This window comes from Neovison vison, chromosome 2 (assembly GCF_020171115.1).
Source record: "Neovison vison isolate M4711 chromosome 2, ASM_NN_V1, whole genome shotgun sequence".
Taxonomy (NCBI): Eukaryota; Metazoa; Chordata; class Mammalia; order Carnivora; family Mustelidae; genus Neogale; species Neogale vison.
This window is the reverse complement of record NC_058092.1, coordinates 16,972,913-16,985,138: the sequence shown is the minus strand read 5'-3', so window position 1 is coordinate 16,985,138 and position 12,226 is coordinate 16,972,913. Positions and strand designations below refer to the sequence as shown.

At 43.1% G+C, this 12,226-nt stretch overlaps 1 protein-coding gene across 3 annotated transcripts in view; it reads left to right on the top strand.

The window, feature by feature from the left end:
- The window catches only part of LUZP1 (leucine zipper protein 1), a 99,149-nt gene that overhangs the window by 42,743 nt on the left and 44,180 nt on the right, over positions 1 to 12,226 (top strand). Inside the window, exon 1 of one of the 3 annotated variants that reach the window (XM_044237406.1) lies at positions 3,413 to 3,460. The exons of the other annotated variants lie outside the window; for them this stretch is intronic. The gene's annotated coding sequence lies outside the window, so the exon portion shown is untranslated. Of the gene's footprint in view, positions 1 to 3,412; positions 3,461 to 12,226 lie in introns of those variants that run through there. 3 annotated transcript variants of the gene reach the window in all.

Below are 12,226 nucleotides of genomic sequence, written 5' to 3'. Positions count from 1 at the left end.
CCCTGCTACTTTTTCATTACTTTTAAATTATTTAACTCCTTGGAGCTTCAAGTTCCTAATGTATAAAATGGGGATAATAATACCTATTTTGTAGGATTGTTCTGAGGATTACGGTAATGTATATGAACCACTTGGTATAGTCTGTCTTTAATAAGTCATTATGGCCTTTAAACGAAAGAAGAGGCAAATGTGTGTGGTGAGAGATAGCTGCGTCTTGACAGCGAGTGTTTGGCTGACCTAATGCAGACTCGGGTGAAGTATGTTCGGCTGCCAACATACCATGTTCTTCTTTTGTTGAAACATGCATCTCTCACACTGGTGTTTGCCAACATTGCATTTGACTTTTCACATAGTAGAAGCCAAGTCATTCCTATGGAATATAAGTCATTTGGAAACATCTGTAGGCTGGACCTTTATTTTTTTTTATTTTTAAAGATTTTATTTATTTATTTGACAGACAGAGATCACAAGCAGGCAGAGAGGCAGGCAGAGACAGAGAGGAGGAAGCCAGGCTCCCCGCTGAGCAGAGAGCCCGATGCGGGGCTCAATCCCAGGACCCTGAGATCATGACCTGAGCCGAAGGCAGCGGCTTAACCCACTGAGCCACCCAGGTGCCCCTAGGCTGGACCTTTAAACCTCTGTTGCAGTGCAGTTGCGGGGGGAAGAATCTCACATCACCATAGGGCGGTGAAAGTCGTGTGGCAGGCCACCCTTCTGGGCTGTCACCAGATTCAGCTTCTTGAGCCGAGGTATCCATCTAAAGGGGGCACTGCTGGCAGTGCTTATGGAAGGCAAACTGAATGGTTTGAAAGACCAGTAACTTTATTTTGATTTCTGAAATGGTGTTTTATTCATTTGTAAACATTTATTGAGCATCAACTCTATGTCAGGTACTATTCTGGGTGCTGGGAATACAGTGGGGGTCGTGGGGAAAGCCCTTTTTCTAGTGGAGCTTATGATTTAGTAAGGGAGAGTGTAAATAAATGTAAAATACAGTGAATCTCCAGTAATGCTAAGGACCACGAAGAGAAATAAAACAGAAGCAGCAAGGACCAAGTTAGAGATGGGATGCTTATTTTTAGAGAGGATCTCACTTTAGATAGGATGGAATGAAAGACTTTTCTGAGAAGTAACACACAGTCGAGAATGAAGCCAGTGAGTGACCATTCAAGAAAAGGAGCCCAAATGGTGTGTCTCCGTAACCCTTTAGAAGGGTCTTTGGTGTGAGGAGTGGAGGTGGCACTGGCTTCGGAAGTTGCTTTAGGAGGTGGAAGGGGGATTACCTTATTAAAGTGCTTAAAATCAGCCATATTGATTCTCCGTATGGGAGGGAGTAGGTCTGGTACTGTTGAAAATCACTTGGGTGTCCTCGGAACACACAATGTAGGTTACACCTCCCAGAAAATGTACATTTAGGTGTCCAGGAGAGCTAACAATGTCATTCTTCCTCACAGTATTTGAAAAAGCATAGTCTTTGGACCTTCTGTATCAGAATACAAATGCTAATCTATGGGCTTTATAACAGATCCAGTTAGTGAGACTATTGGAGAATGGTCCCAGGGAATCTGCATTTTTAACAAGTAATTCCATATCCATACTGAGGTTTGAAAATTACTGTTTGTAATCTTGTTGATAGAAATTGTCTTTATCCAAGGCTAAGTGGGTGGGCAGGCAAGTACTTGTTTATTTAAGATTCGTTACTTTTCATAATTTACATTGAACTTGCATTTCCTTTCACATTGATTCAGTTGTTGGCTTTAATCTCTGATACTCTGTAGCCTCTGTATTAAGAAGTTTTGTTGGTGAGCCAGCAGAAAACCGAGCTGGTCCTCTTTGCTTACATTATTTGGTGTTTTCAGCACCAGCCCTATCCCTGGGAAGGCGAGGTCTCTGAAAGGGGAATGCTGGCTGGCTGTGTGTCGGAGATGCTGTAGGAAGAAGCCTGCTGACACGCAGACGTTTTGTCTTGTTTTGTTTTCTGTTAATTGAAATTTCTAGTTATTTACTTGTGATTAAGCATTTTACATTTTTTCATAGGTCTTTAACATGTAACTGCTAAATCAAAGGGAACATAGAGAATGAGGATATTGGGAAAGTATTTAATATATTTAGTGGTAGATACTCAATAAATACTCAGTTTGATTTCACTGGAGGGGCTGGAAGCAATCAGCAGGGGCAAATTTAAACCATCTGTAGATGGTCAAACCAGATCCTTAAAGGCGTCACAGCCAACATTCTAGTGGGCACACTGTTGAAGAAAGTATGCACTGTTCCGCCATGTTGAATTTTAGTGGCGTCCTTGATGTTTACTGTCAGGTTGTGGGAAGGCTAGCTTTGAAGCCTCTGCAGGGCCCATCTCCAGGCTGGTGGCCCAGCTTAAGACTTTTGTACCTTGCCTCTTGGGTGCTATTGTGGTTACAGTCTTTCTTTGGCAGGGGCCTCTTGGACAGAGGTGGAGCCTTCTAGAGCTTGAAAGGGATTTCGAATGAATAAAAGTCTGTATATTTTTATCTTACTGTTAAGGAAACCAAGATTCAGAGAATCAAAATTTCTCCAAGACCTAGAGACTGAGTACTAGAATATGAAGTCTGGTAATGTAGTTCCCTTCAGTAGGGCCACCCAGTTGAGTCATCTTTTTAAATGTGTCCCTTCCTTCAAGGATGCTCCCGTTCTGCTTTGGGGTTCTTACAGCCCTTCCATTGTAGTGGTTGGTTGTTTTTTACTTTGCCTGGCCAGTGATTGGGAGGCCCAGGGAAGGTGTAGGTGGGAATTTATATCTTGCTTCTTAGTAAATATTACGTAATGTTTAAGAGACAAGCTCTTGAAATTAAGGCGTGTGGAGAAACTGGCCCTGAATCTCACCACAAAGCAGCAGAGGAGAGGAGAGTTCATGGAGCTGTTCTCTTTGATTAGAGCCATAGATTTGCTTGCTTTTCCCTCCCTTTCCTTAGACACTTGACTCCCATAAACTCAGTCTTAGGAAGAGGTATGGGGGTGGCTTGAGGGGTTTAAGTTGGGATGCTGGACACCTAGCTTTTAGGTCCGGTTTTGCTCTAAGCCTCCGTTTTCCTCTCTTTGCACCTTATTTCCCCCATCCTTAAAATGAAAGGCTGGGTAATTGATTCTCAGAGATCTTTTTAGCACTGATATTTTTTGATTTCATGAATCCTGGAAGCTTCTGACGCTGGTCTAAGAAGGGCCACAACTTAGTTTGCTCTGACACACGGCATAGATTCTGTATAGGAACTTTACCATAGTGTATGGGGGGGGGGTGTCTCAAGCTAAATTCCACTCCCCCTCCCCCCCCCCGCAGTAGGAATGTTTCTGAGAGTGTGGGTTTTCTAGATAAGCCAGTTTTGTTTTTGTTTTTTGTTTTTAGAGAGAATGTAAAAGGTTAAACCAGGAGTGAAACAAGACTTCGAAGTTGGATCTGTGGGGAGTATATTAATGTTTATCCCAGGTAACTGTTCTTGACTAGCCAATGCTTTGTTCAGACCATGCAGGGTGGCATAGTACTGTGGCATTCTTCTGATGCTATTGCAGAGAACAAGGGGCTATAAGGAAGTTCAAAGTCCACAGTTAGTTTCCACCTTTGGAAGAGGCGTGCCAGCTTACCTCAGGGCGCAGCGGGAGGGAGAGCTACTGAGGACAGGATTTTTAGCTTCTGTCTGAGCTCCCACTTCCTAGTGAAATGGTTTGAGCCCGTCCCTCGGCTCTAGAAAATCTGTGGCTTAAGCTTGGCTTGTTCAGCTTAAATTATAGAGCTTGTTCCCCCTAAAAATGTCACGTCAACCCGAGGACAGCTTAATGATTCTTGTAGGGTACCCAGAGCTCCTTGGGGATGAGTCTGTCCCCAGAGCAGGCTTGATGTTGTGTTTTAAGGACCTCAAGCCAGATACAGTCTGACTCTGTACTGGAAACCATTCACCTCGTGCTTTCTCCTTCCCAGTGGGTGGGGTTCCCTCCAGTCCTGCTTGAATGAAAAGCGTTTAGCTGACTTCCTGCTCATGCCCTGTCTTGTCCTTCATTTTTTCTTTGCTTTTCATTATTTGCTGCAGTGGAGCCCATCGGCTGGGGCTTAACACAAGGCAGTAGCCTCCAAGCTTTGTACATGCTTGTGACTGGAAACAAACTTTTTTTTTTTTTTTTTTTAATTTGACAGAGCGATCACAAGTAGGCAGAGAGGCAGGCAGAGAGAGAGAGGAGGAAGCAGGCTCCCTGCCGAGCAGAGAGCCGGACGCGGGACTCGATCCCAGGACCCCGAGATCACGACCCGAGCCGAAGGCAGCGGCCCAACCTACTGAGCCATCCAGGCGCCCTAGAAACAAACTTTTAAAGCTTGAGTTCAGGTGAAGGAGTTTAGGTCTCTTGCTCTGTGCAGGGGATTAGGGAGAGGAGTGGGGCAGATGGAGAGGTGGGCGGATGGGGCTCCCCAAAAAACACTCTAGGTGAGGGATTTGAGGAAATGGAGCTTTGCGTGGGTGACAGGGCAAAAGCACTTGAGGAATGCTCCTGTTTGATCCATAAGCTATTTTTAGTTTGCAGAATAAGAGTAGTTTCACCAGCATAGTAGACTCTTTGGTCATGTTTGTGACTTAAATTAATCAGTCTAGGCTGTGCCAGAGAAGTGTCAGGTGGCATGCTAATTTCCTCCCGTGTTTAGCTCTGCCTGGCTTAACTCTCTAGTCCTGTGGCTGGGCCTCAGGGCGTGTGAGTGGGGAGTAACTGGAGGAAGGGGGAGAGCTGTTGCTGAGTGAGATGCTCCTCTAGGTGAGAGGACCTATGTGCTAGCCTATATACTAGCCACTGCCCCCCCCGGAGTCCCCCCATGCACGAACTGAGGCTGTAAGTCTCTGTGAAGATGTAATGTGGTGCTTAAATTTAGAGTGATCCCTTGTGGGACCCCAAGCATGACCTTGGGTGGAACTGCCTTGGAATCTGATTTACTTTTTTTCCAGTTAACTTGGCATTCTGTGCCCATCTTTCTTGGTCCTTAGTTATTTTATTCTGTCGTAAGTGATTTGTAATGGGCTTTAAGTTATCACTTATTTAGCGTACTTTTATTCAGCACCTCTAAAATGTGTGCCTGGCATTATCGTAGTGCTAAGTGTCCTTTGATCTTTGCTTTTTCGAGAATCTAGATTCTATATGTGTTGTTCTGTTGAAAAAGATCAGCCTGTTAATTACTTAAAGTAGTTTAATTTTTCATTTTGGGAAAGGCAGTTTATGTCAATTACTGGGACACAAAAACAAGTTTAGTGGTCTGATTTTGGGTACTATGTGCTCATTTAGAGAAGCAGGACCTTCCTAACTGGAAGATAGGACCTTTGCTCTGTGAGAATTCTCAGTGGTATGGAGAAAACGGAACAGTCCGAGTTAGTGAGAAAATGCTGGAGCAAGTACAGACTGACTCAGCTGTGCATGGCTGGCGGATACCCTCAGTGCGGCAGGGCTCTTGGGTCAGCAGGGTTTAGAGCTTCCCATTGGAGCAAATTTTGCTTTGATTTCTTTAGCTTTATAAACAGGGTGGTTAGCGAGCAGCTTTTGACAAAGTGTGGCTGTTTGTAGTCTTGGGATTTTTCTCCCTGGGTTGGCCTTATTTTTTTGCTTAAAACATAATATAAGTAATCTGTAGGGGCCCCTGGGTTACTCAGTTGAAGTGTCTGATTCTTGATTTCTGTTCAGGTCATGACATCAGGGTTGTAAGATCAAATTCCTTATGGGGCTCCATACTGGTAGTGGAGACTGCTTAAGATTTTCTCTCACTGTCTCTCTCCCCTGCCCCCAAAATAAAACAAAATCTGTATAACTGATTCTTATGGGGATAAGGAAGACTTAAGAGGTAGTTAGCTTAATAAAGCAAAGCTGATAGTAGACTGACCGATCTATCCTGGAGACTGGGGAAGTGGAATTGGTGATGTTCCTGTTTCTCGTTCTGGGCACTGAAGACAGGGGCTGCCTATGAAAGCCTTCCTTTCGAAGCTTTCAGCTTGCCTTAGGTTAGCAAATTATTTATATTATGAACCTGTTTCCTCACGTATAAAATGGGTTTGATAATACCGCCTCATAGAGTTGTGAGAATTATTTGGGTATATGGAAATGAAAGTGCTTTGAACTATGAAATAAGGTATAAGCATTAGGTATTAGTGTTAGCAATACTAGGGAGAGTAAGAAGCATGGGCTTTTGAGGCCTCTGGCAGGACATCTCAGGGGAGCCTTTCTGATGTTTCTGGGCATCCTAGAATCTGGACTTCCTTTAGTTGGTGTTAATAAAGAAAATAATATTATTCAATGTTATTACTCAGTGTTACATGTGGGAGATGAATTGTTCTTCCTTATGTAAGTACACCTGTGCTTGTTAGAAAATAAATATAGGCATTTCTCGTAGTGTTCAACTATTTAGCCATTGAGCAGTTCCTGAACTATTCCTATGTGCCAAGTTCTATGCATGTGCTTAGATTTGGAGATGAAATACTATAATCTTGGCTTTTTAAGAGCTCACAGTTTGGTGGGGGGAGATAAACAAGTAGATAATTACAATATAGGATGGTAAGTGCTATCTACATTAGAGGCAATCCTACCGTCTTCCAGAGGGGCCTGTTTTTACTTGATTCCTCTCACCCTCCTCTCCAGACTTAGTTTAAAAGCTGTACGAAATCATAGGGAGGCCTGGAGAGATGAAGCAGTTTGCCTAAGGTCATACCCATAGCCAGCTGGTAGTGAAGCTAGAACTAAAATAGGAATTGTGAAATTCATTCTCCTACAGCTTTGTTCTTAGTTCCATTCGCACTGACCTTCATTTTTCCTCCCTTGCCCTAGATCGTTCCTCTTGTCAAAGAGGTCACTCTGTATGTCCTCTCTGCTCTACTTAGATGCTTAACTGACTGAGCCATCCAGGTGCCCCAGACGTTTGGGATCTTAACAGTTTGGGCTCTATGACAAAGCTGACATGGATACTTGAAGTCTTTTGGTGGATATATGCACTCACCTCTCTTGGGTGTATACCTAGGAATAAAATTCTGGGCCATATGTCAGCTCTGGTAGATATTGCTAAAGAGTTTGGTTGTACTAGTTGTTAGCATTCTTTTTTTTTTTTTTAAAGTAGGCTCCATGCCCAGTATGGAGCTCAGTGTAGAACTTGAACTCATAACCCTGAGATCAAGCCCCTAGCCAAGACCCAGCCTTGAGCTGAGATTAAGAGTCAAATGGTTGGGTGCCTGGGTGGCTCAGTGGGTTAAGCCGTTGCCTTCGGCTCAGGTCATGATCTCAGGGTCCTGGGATCGAGTCCCGCATCGGGCTCTCTGCTCAGCGGGGAGCCTGCTTCCTCCTCTCTCTCTCTGCCTGCCTCTCTGCCTACTTGTGATCTCTCTCTGTCAAATAAATGAATAAAAATCTTAAAAAAAAAAAAAGAGTCAAATGGTTAACAAGACTGAGCCACCCAGGGGCACCTCGATTTAATTAATTAACTAGTTAATTAATTAAAACTTCAAAAAAATTTTTATTTATTTATTTGACACAGAGAGAGACAGAGAGGGAATACTAGCAGGGGAAGCGGGAGAGGGAGAAGCAGGCTTCCCTCGGAGCAGGGAGCCTGATGTTGGGCTCGATCCCAGGATGCAGCGATCGTGACCTGAGCCAAAGGCAGACGCTTAATGACTGAGCCACCCAGGAGCCCCCAATTTTTTTTTTATTATGAGAAATTTCAAACATTCATAAAAGGAGGGAGGCTAATATAGTGAACCTACATAAATCTATATTCAGTAGTTTTCAAGATTTTGTTACATTTGCTTCATTTCTGTTCTTTTTAATGTGTTGAATTTTAAAGCAAATCACAGAAATCATGTCATTTTACCCCTACACACTTCTAAAAAAAAAAGATTTTGTTTTATTTATTAGAGAGAACGCATGTATGGGGAGGGGCAGAAGAGGGAGAGGGACAAGCAGACTATGTGGACACAGGGCTTGATCTCACGACCCTGTTATCATGATTTGAGCAGAAGAGTTGGACACTTAACCAGTTGAGCCACCCTGGTGCCTCACCCCTACACACTTTTGTGTACTTCTTTAAAGATTTTTATTTATTTATTTGACAGACAGAGATCACAAGTATGCAGAGAGGCAGGCAGAGACAGAGAGGGCTATGCAGGCTCCTTGCTGAGCAGAGAGCATGATGCGGGGCTCGATCCCAGGACTCTGGGATCATGACCTGAGCCAAAGGCAGAGGCTTTAACCCACTGAGCCACCCAGTGCCCCTATCTACATCTTTAAATATGGACATTTTCTTATATAACCATAATGCCATTATCACATTTAATGAAATTAACAGGTGCTTAATAATATCTAGATAAGATCATAATCAGATTTCCTTGATAGTCTCGAAAACGTCTTTGCAGTTAGTTAGGTAGGGTAAGGCTCTGACCAGCCACACAGTATTATGTTTCCAAAGTTTCTTTGTTTGTAGATTCCTTCTTCTTCTGATCCCCCTTTTTCATATCATTGACTCATTGTAGAAATGGAGTCGGTTGCCAGACAGTAATGATATTTTTAAAAGCTCCTAGGTTTTTCTAATAATTAGCCAAGGTTGAAAACTCGTCGGAGTATAAATCTCGACTGTTCTTTTAGGGAGAAGTGAAGGCTTAGGGGCTAGAATATAGTCATGAAGTTCTCATTTCTCTGTCCTGATTTTACTTTGTGCTGTGAATCTTCTTCTTTAGTAGGAACTTCAAAGGTTGATTCTCTAACCTAAGAATCAGAGACTCTGACATGAAAACGAAGAAATTATGTCTAACCTGTTGAAGTTCTTTTCTTGTAGAACTGTTGATCATGAGGGTTTTTTTTTTGTTGTTGTTGTTGTTGTTCTTTTTTAATTAGCTGAACACAATTGGAAGTTGGAAAATAGGTCATTCATGGCAATTGAAAGAAAACTTTAAGGGATTAAGAAATTAAGTCTATACATAGCACATGGAGGAAATGTTAAAACACCCGCGTAGGTGGGAGGCTGGAGTGTCCCAAGGCAGGCCACAGTGAATCACAGCAGGGGTGGTTTCCCAAACCAGGAAGACCTAGGGTGATTCCTTCTGGTTTGTGCCAAGCATCTTCTAGCAATTAGCCACTGTATCACTCCATCCTCTTTACCTGTCTGGGCCAAATTGTACTAATAATCTTAAGTAATTCATCAGCTCTAAGTGCTCAACAGGATTTTTGTGGGAAAGTTGTTAATGCTGGTCACTGGCATGGACTGGTATATCCAGTGTAGGAAACCTGCGGAACATCAGAGTGGCTGTATTGAAGGCTTTGAGGTTCTTTGGGATTAGTACCGAATCCTAGATTGTCATAACTGGAAGGCCCTTCCTTGGGCTCTTGGATTCTGCCCAACCCCTCCCCTTTCTTAGGTTTTTCTGTTAGAGAAAATTTCAAATTTATACAAAAGGAGACTTCATAATGGGACTTCCATGGACCCTACCCCCAGTTTCAACAGTTAGGAGCTCATGCCCAATCTTGTTTCATCCATACCCTTATCCACTTAACCCCATTCTGTATTGTTCTGAAGCAGATTCCAGACATTGTATCATTTTATCTGTAAGCGTTTCATTACATATCTTTAGAAGTTAAGGGCTTCTTAAAATAATAAAAAAAAAACCCTACAATTTTAATAATCACATAAAAAAACTTAAGAATTCTTTAATATCATCAAATACCCACCCAGTCACTCAGATTTTTGTTTTCTCTTCAATGATTCTCATTTGTTTTTTATGGTTTGGTCTGAATCAGGACCCAGTTAAGATCCATGCATTGTGATTGGTCTGTATGTCTTTTTTCTTTTTTTTTTTTTAAATTTATTCATGTGACAGAGATCACAAGCAGGCAGAGAGGTAGGCAAAGAGAGAGAGGAGGAAGCAGGTTCCCTGCTGAGCAGAGAGCCTGATGTGGGGCTCAATCCCAGGACCCTGAGATCATGACCTGAGCCGAAGGTAGAGGCTTTAACCCACTGAGCCACCCAGGTGCCCCAGGTCTGTATGTCTTTTAAAAGAATCTTTTTAATCCATAGGTTCTCTCTCCACATCCCCTCCCTTTTTTATTAAAAAAAAATTCTTTTTAAAGATTTTAGTTATTGGGGCGCCTGGGTGGCTCAGTGGGTTAAAGCCTCTGCCTTCAGCTCGGGTCTTGATCCCAGGGTCCTGGGATCGAGCCCCACATAGGGCTCTCTGCTCAGCAGGGAGCGTGCTTCCTCCTCTCTCTCTTTGCCTGCCTCTCTGCCTACTTGTGATCTCTGTCTGTCAAATAGATAAATAAAATATTTAAAAAAAAAGATTTTAGTAATTTATTTTAAAGAGAGAAAGTGCTAGCTGGGGTGCCTGGGTGGGTCATTTGGTTAAGCGACTGCCTTTAGCTCAGGTCATGATCCCGGAGTCCCAGGATCCAGTCCTGCATCAGGCTCCCTGCTCAGCAGGGAGTCTGCTTCTCCCTCTGACTTTCCCCCTCCTGTGCTCTCTCTCTCTCTCTCTCTCTCATTCTCTCCCTCTCAAGTCCTCTCAAATAAATAAATAAAATCTTAAAAAAAAAAAAAAAGTGCTAGCTGGAGGAGGGGCAGAGAGTGAGGAAAAGAATTTCAAGCACACTCCATGCCCAGCGCAGAGCTTGATGCAGGGCTAGATCCTGTAATCTGGAGACCATGACCCAAGATGAAACCAAGAGTTGGATCTTAATATACTCCCAGGTGCCCCCCCTTAATATACAGGGTATGTTAGTTATATGTCGCAGCATAAAACAATACACATTTATTATATCAGTTTCTGTAGGTTAGGAAGGCAGGCATGGTTTTCGCTGGATCGCCTGCTTTAAGGTCTCACACAGGATATGATCAAGACGTCAGCCATCAAGGTGTGACTGAGGAAGGGCCAGCTTCAAGTTCACTCAGAGGTGGTTGGCAGGATTCGGGTCCTTGTGGTTGGATTGAGGGCCTCAAACTCTTGCTGCTTGATAGATGGAGGCCACCTTCAGTTCCTTGCCATAGGGGCCTCTCCACAGCAGCTAGTTTCATCGAAGCGAGAGATGGTGAAAGAGAGAAAGTGCCAGCAGAGGGAATTCAGTCTTTTATAACCTAGTCTTGGAAATGACATCTCATAATTCTTGCCACGTTCTTGTCGTTAGAAGTCAGTCATGAGGCCTAGACCAATCTCAAGGGGGAGGAGCCCCCTTGAGCCCCCTTTTATAAAAAAAAGAAGAGAGACTGCCCATCTTCTAGAGATAAACTCTGGAGTCCAGGTCTGCTGACTATCAATATATTTGCCTTTTTACCATTTTTTTAAAAAGATTTTATTTATTTATTTGACAGATCACAGAGGCAGAGAGGCAGGCAGAGAGAAAGGAAGGGAAGCAGGCTCCCCGCTGAGCAGAGAGCCCAATGTGGGGCTTGATTGCACGGCCCTGGGATCATGACCTGAGCTGAAGGCAGAGGCTTAACCCACTGAGCTACTTAGGTGCCCCTTTACCATATTTTTGACGCCACTGGGGAGAACAAGGCCCCTCAACCTGTGGATTTCATTTGTTTCTATCTGTGTAATAACTCTGTGCATAACTCTGTTATGCAGTTTCCTTCTGTGACAGTGATAAATGTCATGTTTATATTTGTCAGTAACCAGAGCAAGTTGTTAAAAATTGTAGGTAGGATAGGTTGATAGGGCTTTTTCACCTTGGCCAAGAAATAAACCAGTCACCAGTCTTTAAAAAAATATTGACAATGTGTTTCACACTGTGCCAGGCCTGTAGAGGTACCAAAAAAGCATAAAAGAATAAGAGGGTAGTCTATAATTACTGTTTGGTATGGACAATAAGCACAAAAAATTAGAAATTAGCATTGAGTCAATCAGCCAATATTTTTGGACCTCAGAGCTCTGTGTACAAAGTTTTATGTTAAGTGTTATGGGGAACATAAAACTCAGACAACCTTCTGCTCTCTCCTTAGGAGATGGTATAAAATAAAGCTATAATGCAAAGTAAACGAAATTGTGCAAGTAGAGAGATGGACAAAGTACTCTGGGAGCAAAGGATGGAGAGGCTTAGAATGTTAGAGCCACAAAGGGCCCTTAGAGAGCATCAAGGCCAATGGTCTTTACCATTCTGGGAACGTGGAGCCATTTAGTCAGAGAAGTTAAAGAATCCTTGCTAAGAAAAGAGAATCAAGTGAAATTAGAAAGAATATACATTTTTCAGCTGCCAGGGATGG